The sequence below is a fragment of the Tupaia chinensis genome, unplaced genomic scaffold (assembly GCF_000334495.1).
Source record: "Tupaia chinensis unplaced genomic scaffold, TupChi_1.0 Scaffold000706_1, whole genome shotgun sequence".
Classification (NCBI taxonomy): Eukaryota; Metazoa; Chordata; class Mammalia; order Scandentia; family Tupaiidae; genus Tupaia; species Tupaia belangeri.
The window spans coordinates 3405209-3416106 of NW_006160229.1; the positions used below are offsets into that span (position 1 = coordinate 3405209).

General features: G+C 36.9%; 1 pseudogene; it reads left to right on the forward strand.

Annotated features, from left to right (window-relative positions):
- Window positions 1–8130: 8130 nt before the first annotated feature.
- Window positions 8131–8487, forward strand: LOC106736228 (40S ribosomal protein S23 pseudogene; annotated as a pseudogene).
- Window positions 8488–10898: the final 2411 nt, after the last annotated feature.

Below are 10898 nucleotides of genomic sequence, written 5' to 3' on the forward strand. Positions count from 1 at the left end.
AATTACTGTACATCTATTTTTTATTTTTTAAAAATTTTTTAATACATTCAATCACATTTTTTAGCTTATAAGGTGATCATTTCAATATGTGAACATTTTTCCCCAGTCCAGTTGATCAAAATATAGCAGTACTACCTCCCTGTCTCAACAATGCTGTCTCCGTATCCCTCCTCCAAATGTTTTTCCCCAGGCCCCACTCCTCCACACATGCTACATCTTGCATTCTCACCCATCTCTTGTGCTTGCACATCGATGTTTATTGCGGCACTTTTTATGATTGTTAAGACATGGAACCAACCCAAATGCCTCCGTACGGATGAATGGATTGAAAAACTGTGGCACATATATATATTCTATGGAATACTATTCAGCCATAAAATCCAACAAAACCCTGGCTTTTGACAGAAAGTGGAAGAATATGCAAGATTTACTGCTGGGTGAAGTCAGCCAGGCTATGAAGGAGAGACACTGTATGTCCCCACTTAATATATACCAAGTGTCCACACTCTGTAACTGAAGCTGATTGGTTAAAGGATGTGCAAATTACTGCACATCTTTACAGTGTACAACATGGTACTTCCCAGCATGAATACAGTGTATATTATTAAATCCAAGAAATTATCATATAGATTATCAACAGATAACTTTTAAATTTTGTGTCTATTAAATATTTTTTTCTTGATCTCCTCCCTCCTATTTCCTTATTATCTATCCCCTCCTATCCTGTCTCTAGTATCTTCTTAGGTTTCTTATTTTACTTGCTTATTTGTTTGTTTAGTGAGTGTATTACTTTAATTGAGTCTCTTTTCCTTTGTAGTATGAGGCCTGTTATATTATTCCTCAGAGAGTGCAGTTTGTGCATGCGTGCATTCACTTTGTCATGACAGTATTTTCAATAGAGCTCTTTTTATGTTTTGCTGACCATATTCAGCAAACGATAAGATCCTCCCATTGAAGACCTATTATTCTATTGCTTTAATTTCTTTTTTAAAATTATTTATTTAATTTTATTCATTCATTTATTTTAATTTGACCAGACTCACACACACACACACACACACACACACACACACACAGAGAGAGAGAGAGAGAGAAAGAGAGAAGAAAACAAGCCACCAGGTCCAGTACTTGAACCATAGTCAGCCATGTGGGAGTGTCCAGTGCCTTATCCACCACGCCATCTGCTGGTCCCCATATTGCTTTAATTTCTAAAGTTTATTTTAAAATATTATTTTAACACTTTCCAGAATACTGCACTCCTAGAAAAAGAAAGTAAGAGTTTGCAGAATCCATAGAACCATTCTGCCTCAAAGGAATCAGAACACAAGGCTCAAAATCTTGAGAGTTAGCAAGTATGACTTAAGCAGTGAAAATTAAATGGTGATATTGTTATGATGGTGAATTGTTTATGGTGGTGCTGATAGAAAGGAAGAAGCAGTGAAATTTAAATTTTAGAAAGTCATACTGTAAAGGGATAAATATTATTTTAGTATTTTTAAATTAATTCCTCCAATGTGTCGGTCTTCCTGCTTGCTAAAGAGAATTCAAGTTTGGTACACACTGAAAAGAGGATTCATTCTTAGCTTTCATGACAGACTGAATCAAGAGTAAAGAGAGCAGGAGGAGCATAAAATATTACTAAGAGGTATGTAGAGGAGAAATCTAGAGGTGATTTTGTGGGTTATGAGGAGAAGAATGGTGATTTGTGGCAAAAAATGAATGAAAGAGAAATGTGACATTTTAAGAAAGAGTCGTCATTTATGAATCCATATTCACAGTTGTTGCTGGCCATTGTACATTTGTTCTTTTTTTTTTTTTTTGAGAGATTTTCACTGTAGGACACGTGCGCTCGCCAGACAGACAGAGACATAGAGACAGAAAGCGAGAAATCACCCCCCAGGGGGGATGGTCACGCCGCAATCCCTTCTCCTCCATTCTCCTCTCGGGATCTTGGGTATGCACGCACACGTGCCCGGCATGATTTTAAGCCACCGGGTCCGGGACACGAACCACGGTCGACTACGTGGGAGTCCAGCGACATAGCCATTATGCTAACTGGTGGTTCCCTCCATTTGTTCTTGAAGATTCATTCTCCACCATGCTCTCTGCTCTGTTTTGTGCCTCTGCAGGCTCCAGGTACTACATCTCTTGGGTCCCTAGCTGAGCTTCTGGTCATATTCAGTCAATGGGTGGACTAGCATTACATCAAAGGGTGGGAAAATAAGGACCTTGGGTCTGCCTACACTTTTGACAGTGACTTTAGTCCTTTATTAAGGGTTACAACTTGTATTGAGGTACCCTTTTTCCATAGCTACAACTCTCCCTGAGTTCTAAAAACACCACTCTCTCCCCTGGTATCTTAAATTCTAGATACAGCTGCAGCTTCTATCTGTAAGTAGTCCTCAGGAACTTCACCATCTCTTTGTTCATTTCTCCAGCCCTGTCTACATCTTTATAAAAATGACCCCTATATCAAACTGTCAATTACAATTTTTGAGTGTGTCATTTATGTCCTTATGGGACTCTGACTGATATACAAATGTTTAATAAATGTAAATGAAGACTTGGCTTATTCTGAAATTATTCCTGATTGCATAGACTGTTCTTGGACAAGATATAAATCCAGGACTAAACCTGTGAATGACAATTGTGTAAGTATCTTCCAATATTCAGTACTTTTAGTTTCTTATATAAAGTTCTATAACTCTAGCTAGGAAAGGGACATGAGAGAATAAATTATGTTTTGAGCAGAGTTTTGAGGTAACATTAGATAAATTTAGAAGAGAAATAGGTTCTATACTTATTGCTCTTTCTGCAGACTTCATGATGATTTCATTTCCTAATGGCTCTGACTTGTCTTAATGAAGTCAGCTAATGCTTTCTTTTAATTTTAATAGAAACTAATTTTATTTCCTTGGTGCATTTCGAAATTATAATTCCTCCTCTAGCACCAAAAGAGCTATTGCTGACATAGATGGACGGCCTGGGTACCTAGAATCAATACTTAATAGGTTTTTAATAATAATATACATGTATCTACATAATTTAATGCCTACAAAAATAGATGTTGGTGCATATAGTCACTTTGTGGCAATGTTTGATTTCAAATAATTCAGGAGCCACACTTATAATTTAAGCTCTTTGGGTAACTTTTTCAGCTGTTCATGAATGAGAATTACTTTTTAGCATAGTATGACCTAATAGAAGACATTTAAACAATGGACCAGAGTTGTGTTCAGTTCATGCTTGTTTTATTTGACTCTTCATAAATCACTACCTCTTTTTTTCATGCAGAATTTTCAGCCTTTGCTCAATAGGTACATTCACAAGGTATTCCATATGGAGAAAAATCATTTCAAAATGCACTATCAAAAGAAAATCCTGGTGTGAATCATGTTGTAAAAAATGGCTTCTAATTTATCTTCAAGCAAATTCAGCATAGGAAATTCCAATTTTACAAATAAACTATGGTACATTTGTAGAAAGCTTCCTTTTTTTCAGTAAAACTGAAAGCACTTATAGAGTCTATCTAGTCAGGGAAACAACTTGGCTCTAATAAGCATTTGTACATTTCAGCTATCTTGCGAATTAAGTTATTTATAATGTTTGGGCTTTTGGTCACTACTCCATAAGATTTGTCTGGAAGTGTCCTTTATGACTGATCCTAGGCAAGGTTAGTAAGGCAACCTGTTTGGCAAAACTGTTGTTTGTGTGCTGAACATATTTCTTTCTTAGTCTTCCTTTCGTATTGTCTCGGAAAAGTCTGCCCATAACCATTTTTATCTCAGTTCTTCAATTCCTAGTCTTCTTTAATGAGTCAATCAATATGAGATATTTTTAAGTGGGGAGCATTATGAGCATTTGGAGTGAAGTTAGAAGACCACTGAACATACTGTACCTTGACAACAACATACACTATCAACCCATCTAGTTGAACTCTTCAGAGCAAAGATGCACAGAATTGAACAAGAAGCCTTAGGGATCATTAAATTTTCTTCTCTTGCTTCTTATAATAGCATATTAAATGTTTTGCCTTAATGAATTGTTTTATTTTAATCTCAATTATATATGCCTCAGATTGTTATAGAAGAGCCTTTCAGAGCCCAGAAGGCAGAAATGGTTTGTCTTTAGTTACTGTCACCCTTTATTTTTTGGTCTTTATAGGCCCATGACTGCATCTGTGTCCTTAAGTCCTTATATTCTTCAAGGCAAAAAAAAGAGGCAAAGTGGAGTGGGATTTAATAAAACTTGGTTAGTACCTGTTATTTAACAGACATTTATGCTATTGACTTTATGAACAATATTTTAGTTAGTCTTCATTAAATCTTAATAACTAGGTGTTCATTTTCTCAATGGACAAATAAGAATATTGAACCCAGTTGCTCAAAGTCACAAAATACATATTTAATGTCCTGAACCCTGGTTTACCTGGAAAAATCTGTGTACTTCTCCTCATACTATAGTATCTTCATTTTGTAAGACACCCATCTCTCTAAGTTTCCTGTACATTTTTAAAGGCTTATTTATTTTATTCATAATAGCACATGCACATGAGAGAGAAAGAGAGAAGCACCTTCAGCAGGGTATCATCATACCACGATCTCCTTCCCCTAGCTCTCTACCGCTTTAAGAGTCACACATGCACATATGCATCCAGCACGTTTTTAAGCCTACCCTGGGATCCAAACCCATAATTGGCCATGTGGCTTTCAGCATAGCAATTCAGTTTGCTACTGACTATTCCTCTAAGATTAGCCTCTTGTACATTTCGAACAAAGTTTTCATGGCTAGATGATGTTCCTGACAGTATTATATCAAAATAAATATATAAAAAAAATGGTTGGCTTGAGCCAGCAGGTGGAAAAAAAAGGCACTAGATTCCCACATGACCAACTGTACTTTGAGTCCCAGACCCAGAGGCTTAAAAATCACACCAGACATGTGTATATACATGCCCAGGGTCCCAGAAGAGAGTGGAGGAGAAAGGATTGTGATGTGACCATCCCCCCCGGGGGAGAGATTTCTCACTTTCCCTCTCTCTGTCTCTTCAGTGAGCACAAGCACCCCATGGGAGAAAACAAACAAACAAACAAACAAACAAAAACAAAAAACAAAACCAAAGATTGGCTATTGTAGTCCATATTTCTGCTTCTTGGTAGGACTGTCCCTATACTATGAAATGACATGGAGAAATTGTGACCTTTAATGCACATTCAAGATCTTCCCTAGCTTATAGGAATGAATTTATTATTCTAGTTTTGAACCAGAACTCTCAGACTCTCCCACACTCATTCCTCAGACTGAATTGGCAGTAGCATTCTTCTGTGGTGTTTCTCCTCCTAACCTAATAACCATGAGCTAGACTGAAAAGGCAGCAAGAAACTAACTCTAACCATGTGTCCAAAGATACTAAATAGCTTTAAATGTAAAGAAGCCACCTGGGTCTTCCCCCAGAGTTTGTCGACCTTAGAGCTGCTACTAACCCTGTATTATTGTTGCTTCTATTCTACCTATTATAGATGCTGCACAGGGGAACCCACCCAGAGAGTCCCTACTTCTACTTGAAGTTTCTTAGGCTTCTAGATATTTGGCTTGTTGAGTGGCTATAACTCCTGGGGTCTTCTACTTTTACTAGACTTGAGCAGTCTTGGGACCAGCAGTTGGTGTAATGTCTATGTCGCTGGACTCCCATGTAGTTGACTGTGGTTTGCTTTCTGGACCCGGTGGCTTAAACTCACACCAGGCGCATAGTGTGTGCATGCCCAAGACCCCGAGAGGAGAATGGAGGAGAAGGGATTATGGTGTGGCCATCCGCCCTGGGGGGGATTTCTCACTTTCTGTCTCTCTTTCTCTCTCTGTCTTTCTGGTGAGCGCACTCACCCTATAGCAAAAACCTCTCCAAAAAAAAAAAAAAAAAACTTGAGCAGTCACATGACCTTACTGCAGCCATTAATAGAAGACACAGCAGATGAGAGGGGACTTAAAGGATTTCTCCTTGGGTTGCTAAACCACCTGGTATCTGTTAGTTCTTTTAACCTATATGTACCCCCTTAACCAAGTCTTCCCTGGCTTATTAACTTTGTCAGTCCTTAAATATCTTGTGGCATTAGGCCATCAGATGTACGACTGGGACAATTTGCTTCATGTGAATAACCCGTACTTCCCTAATGACTCTCTGAAAGAGGTCTTTATAGCCAAGAAATATATCAAGCAAAACTAAGACAGGAAATTCTGTTTCAAAAATCCCCTTAAAAGTAAGGTTTATAACCTAATTGGTCACTGGCCAATGGGAATGAATGAAAGTCGTAGGTAGAGCAGTATATGAGTATATTAGTCAAATGCCAGTTATGCTGGAAGTTATTATTTTACTGATAGAGATAAATGATCAAAAAATATTGTGGATATGCTTTATCAGTCATCTTAATAACCTTTTGTTTCCCATTATTAGGTGGAAAGTTGGATTTTATTTCTTCCAGAGTTCCACCAACAGCTGTCTTAGAAAAACCTTCATGGCTGTGAGCAGAACATTTACAAGAAGATGAAGCTTTTGGGTGTTTATCTAAAATGTTTTTCTTTCCTATTAGTTTATTATTCTTTTAAGATGCTATGCATTGGTCACTGGTTCTACGCAAAGTTATCAGTCACCTGTTCTTTTCTATAATGTTTCCAACAGGTGATTATGGTTGTGCTACTGGCAACCTAGTGGCATGTTGATCCAAGCATCAGTGAGGAAGATATATGTACTCTTTGGCTGCTAGGTAGTCTGCTTTCAAACTTCAAATTACATGTGACAGTGATTTGTCATTTTTCCTCATATTTCCACATATCTTTCAGAGAGAGGCTCCCACAGATTCCTGAGAAGAAAAACAGATTCTCGATATTTATGGTCCTTTACTTTTCCCTTCATCTGACACTCCATTCCTTTTCCCCAGCTTCCTGTATCTAGTTACAGAGAATAGAAGATTAACATACTTCACAAACAAAATCTTTAATTCCTGCATAGTATTCTTAGACTCCAAAAGACTTCTTGCTAACTTTGTCCTCTAAGTGGTCAAAGGCAATCACAGTACAATTTGAATAAAGGAAAGAGAAAGCAAGTCTAAGGAAGGCAAACACAGGAACAATGCAGAGGAAAAGGATAGGTGAATAGAAAAGTAGACATTCTTTCCTGTCTTCCTAAAGTGTTTTTGTGATTAGGGCTGAAAACAGAGATTTCTATGACAGGGATCCGAGATTCGTAGGTTTTTGCTTGAGTCTGGCTCCCTCACTTTATCACTATGAAACCTTGTCAGAGCTCTGCTCTTTTAAATCATTCATAATATTTTTTGCCTACTTTAAGGTCTTGAAGAGCTACATGGTTAATATGATTCTCCAATCTTGAGTCACTAAAATTAAACCAAAAAGTTTAAACAGACTGTCTCATTAATAAATGTTACGAATATGCATGCACAATTGTTTTTCTAGTCAATTTTAAAAGGAATTAACAGTAGATGTAGTTCAGGAAAAAATAATCTTAACTACTTTAATAAGAATATAAATAGTGCATGCGATAATATATTTCAAGAGTTTAATATAATGAACTACCTACCTTGAGACTTCTCTTATTATTTACTGTAGATCTATGTCAGTCTTTTGTTTAGGATTAGAATGAATAAAAAATTACAAAGAAAATGAGTGTTAAGACTGGAAGAAATCAATCAAAAGGGGGTCAAGACTCCAACATTAGTAAACCAGTGACTTAACATCATTTAATGACTATTTTCAAATATCTATAGTTGTTAATGAAAACTTTTCATTGTGTTTTTTACTGAAAAGCAGTTTTTAAAATTTTGCTATAGAGTGCATGTGCTGCACACAGAGAGAAAGAGAAACAGAGGAAAGTGAGAAATCACTCCCCAGGGGGGATGGCCACACCATAATCTCTTTCTCTCCAGTCTTTTCTCAGGATTTTGAGTACACACACACATACACACACACACACACACACACACACACACACACACACACACACAGATAGACTCAGTGTGATATTCAAGCCAGAGTCCAGGATTCAGACTTCACAGTCAACCATGCAGGATCCAGCTGCTTTAACCTCCATACCACCTGGCTCAAGCCAGTGGCGCCAGCAGAATGGCCAAGTGTCATGGTCTTCATACTGCCAGGAAGCTCTGTAGTCACCGACGGGACCAAAAATGGCATAATAAACAGTATAAGAAAGCCCATTTGGGTACATCCCTGAAGGCCAACCCTTTTAGAGGTGCTTCCCATGCCAAGGGAATTGTGCTGAAGAGAGTAGGGGTTGAAGCCAAACAACTGAAATCTGCCATCAGAAAGTGTGTCAGGGTCCAGCTAATCAAGAATAGCAAGAAAATCCCAGCTTTTGTACCCAACGATGGTTGCTTGAACTTTATTGAGGAAAACAATGAAGTCTTGGTTGATGGATTTGGTCGAAAAGGTCGTGCTGTTGGTGACATTCCTGGATTATGATTTAAGGTTGTAAAAGTAGCCAGTGCGCAAAGATTACATTATTTTTCAAGTGATTGCAATAACTGTGAGTCAAGAAAGAATTGTTTTGTTTTGTTTTAAATTTGCCATAGGGTACACACACTCACCAGAGAAACAGAGACAGGAAGCGAGAAATCACCCCCTAGGGGAGATGGCCACACCGCAATCCCTTCTCCTCCATTCTCCTGTAGGGATCTTGGGCACACACGCACACACGCCTGGTGTGAGTTTAAGCCACTGGGTCCGGGACTGGAACTGCAATCAACTACATGAGAATCCAGCAACATAGCCATTATGCCAACTGCTGGTCCCAAGATCATAAATTTTGATGGTGAAAACACAGTAGTAATATATTTTCATATAAAAAATTAAACAATCTCCATACCACTTGCTGTCTTTGAAAGGCACTTTAAAAAGGGTTGACACATGTTTTTCCTTTACCTTTTTCCATATCTCCAGTTAATTTAACGCTGTGGTTATAACTACTTGACTTTTCTGAACTGGAGATGCTGTTTAATCATTCACTATCCACTATCAATACTACACTGAACAGCTATATCTTCTTGTCTGGGCCAGAATAGGTTCTCAGAGAGTTTTCAGATTATATAAAATATTTTCCCTTTCCTAATTCCCCTAATTCCGTATATAGATCTTTTAAAAATGAGGTTTATTGGCACAGTCAGAATTATAGCTCAGTTCTCCTGATTTCCAGGCTAGCAATATTCACAATGTGAAATGTTCCTTACCAGAGGGGCTCCCAAGAAGTTAGGCACTTAGTCTTTACTGTAGGGGGCCTACTTGACACTTGTTCATAGCTACTAAATTGCTTCCTATTTCATTGGAGATAACCATGCCTTCCATGAGGCCTTTTAGGAAGGAGTTTCAAAACAGTTAGCAAACTTCCTAAATCAAGCACCAGTTATCTTGACACTGCATACTTTCTTGACTTTCCCTGTTAATGCACTAAAAAAAATCAACACAAAAATGAAAGCTGATAGGAATAGATGTATGTATGTTAATTAGGCAGCATTAATGATGTAAGACACTCAATGCAATTTTTAATATAGGAATGATTTTTTTCGACAGGATGTATAAGATGCTTATATATAAAAATGTATTAAAATTATGTACAGAGTCGCCAAATGATAACAGGAATAATGTCTAAATGGTAAGATTTCAGGTAAATTATATTTTTATTTTATGCTTCTGTGTTTTTCTTTTTCATTTCCTTTTTTAATGAGAAATTTTCTTTTTTTCTCTTTAAATTTATTTATTTTTACATTAATTCGCTATACATCATTACAGCATACAAATGAATTTTCCATCCAAAATACACTGTATATTGGCTCAACCAAGCACATCAACATACATGTTATCAGCAAATAATTTTCCATTTCTTATGTCTTGTATACTTTGATTTTTGTTTTGCCATTCTTGATTCCCTATCCCTCACCCTCTGCCATGTCCCACCATTCTCCCACATTGTCTCTGGTATCCATGGTTGCTTTCTATGCCTCCCTCCCATTTAATTGATTTGCTAATGAGCTTAATTAGTCTAAATATTTCCAATAGCTAGCACAGCTGATATATACCTATACATGAACCCAAGTCTGACTTTAGGCATAAACCTCAGTGAGTAGAATGAACATACTATAAAGTAGTACCTAGCTGGGGCTATATAGCTTACTGCAGTCATCAAATATGCGTTTTTTAAAGTTTCTATAAGAATAGTTTTACTGCTTTTTTTTCTCCTGAAACGTTTTTTAAAATTACTTAACATTCATTCCCTGAGCATCACAACATACTAAATGTGGTTTCCCATCTAGAATAAACTGTATAGTGGCTTAATCATGCATGTTATCATCAATAATATTCCATTTCTACTTTCATATATATGCATATATATGCATGTGTGTGTATGTGTGCGTGTGTGAGTGTATGTATATATATATATATGTGTGTGTGTGTTTCCAGCCTCCAGGGTAAGGACTTGAACCTTTGGCCAGTCATGTGAGACCAGGCTCTTTAACAACTAAGCTAGAGGGTCAGTCCAAGAGGTTTATTTCAACAAAGTTGATGAATTCATGGGTATAGACTTGTTCATTTAATCCCCTTTTATCTTTTAAATTTATCTTTTACTCTTCTCTTGATCACTCCACTTAAAGGTTTATCAATTTTATTCACCTTTCAAAATAACCAGTTTTTGGTTTAACTGATTTTCTCTACTGATTTTTTTGTATACAATTTATTTTTGATAAAAGTTTATTATTTATTTTCTTTTGTTTGAAGTGGATAAATTTTACTTATATATATATATTTTTTTCCTATTTTTAGGCTTTTGCCTTAGGGTATATGTACTCACCAGAGAGACAGAGAAAATGAGAGAGGGGGAG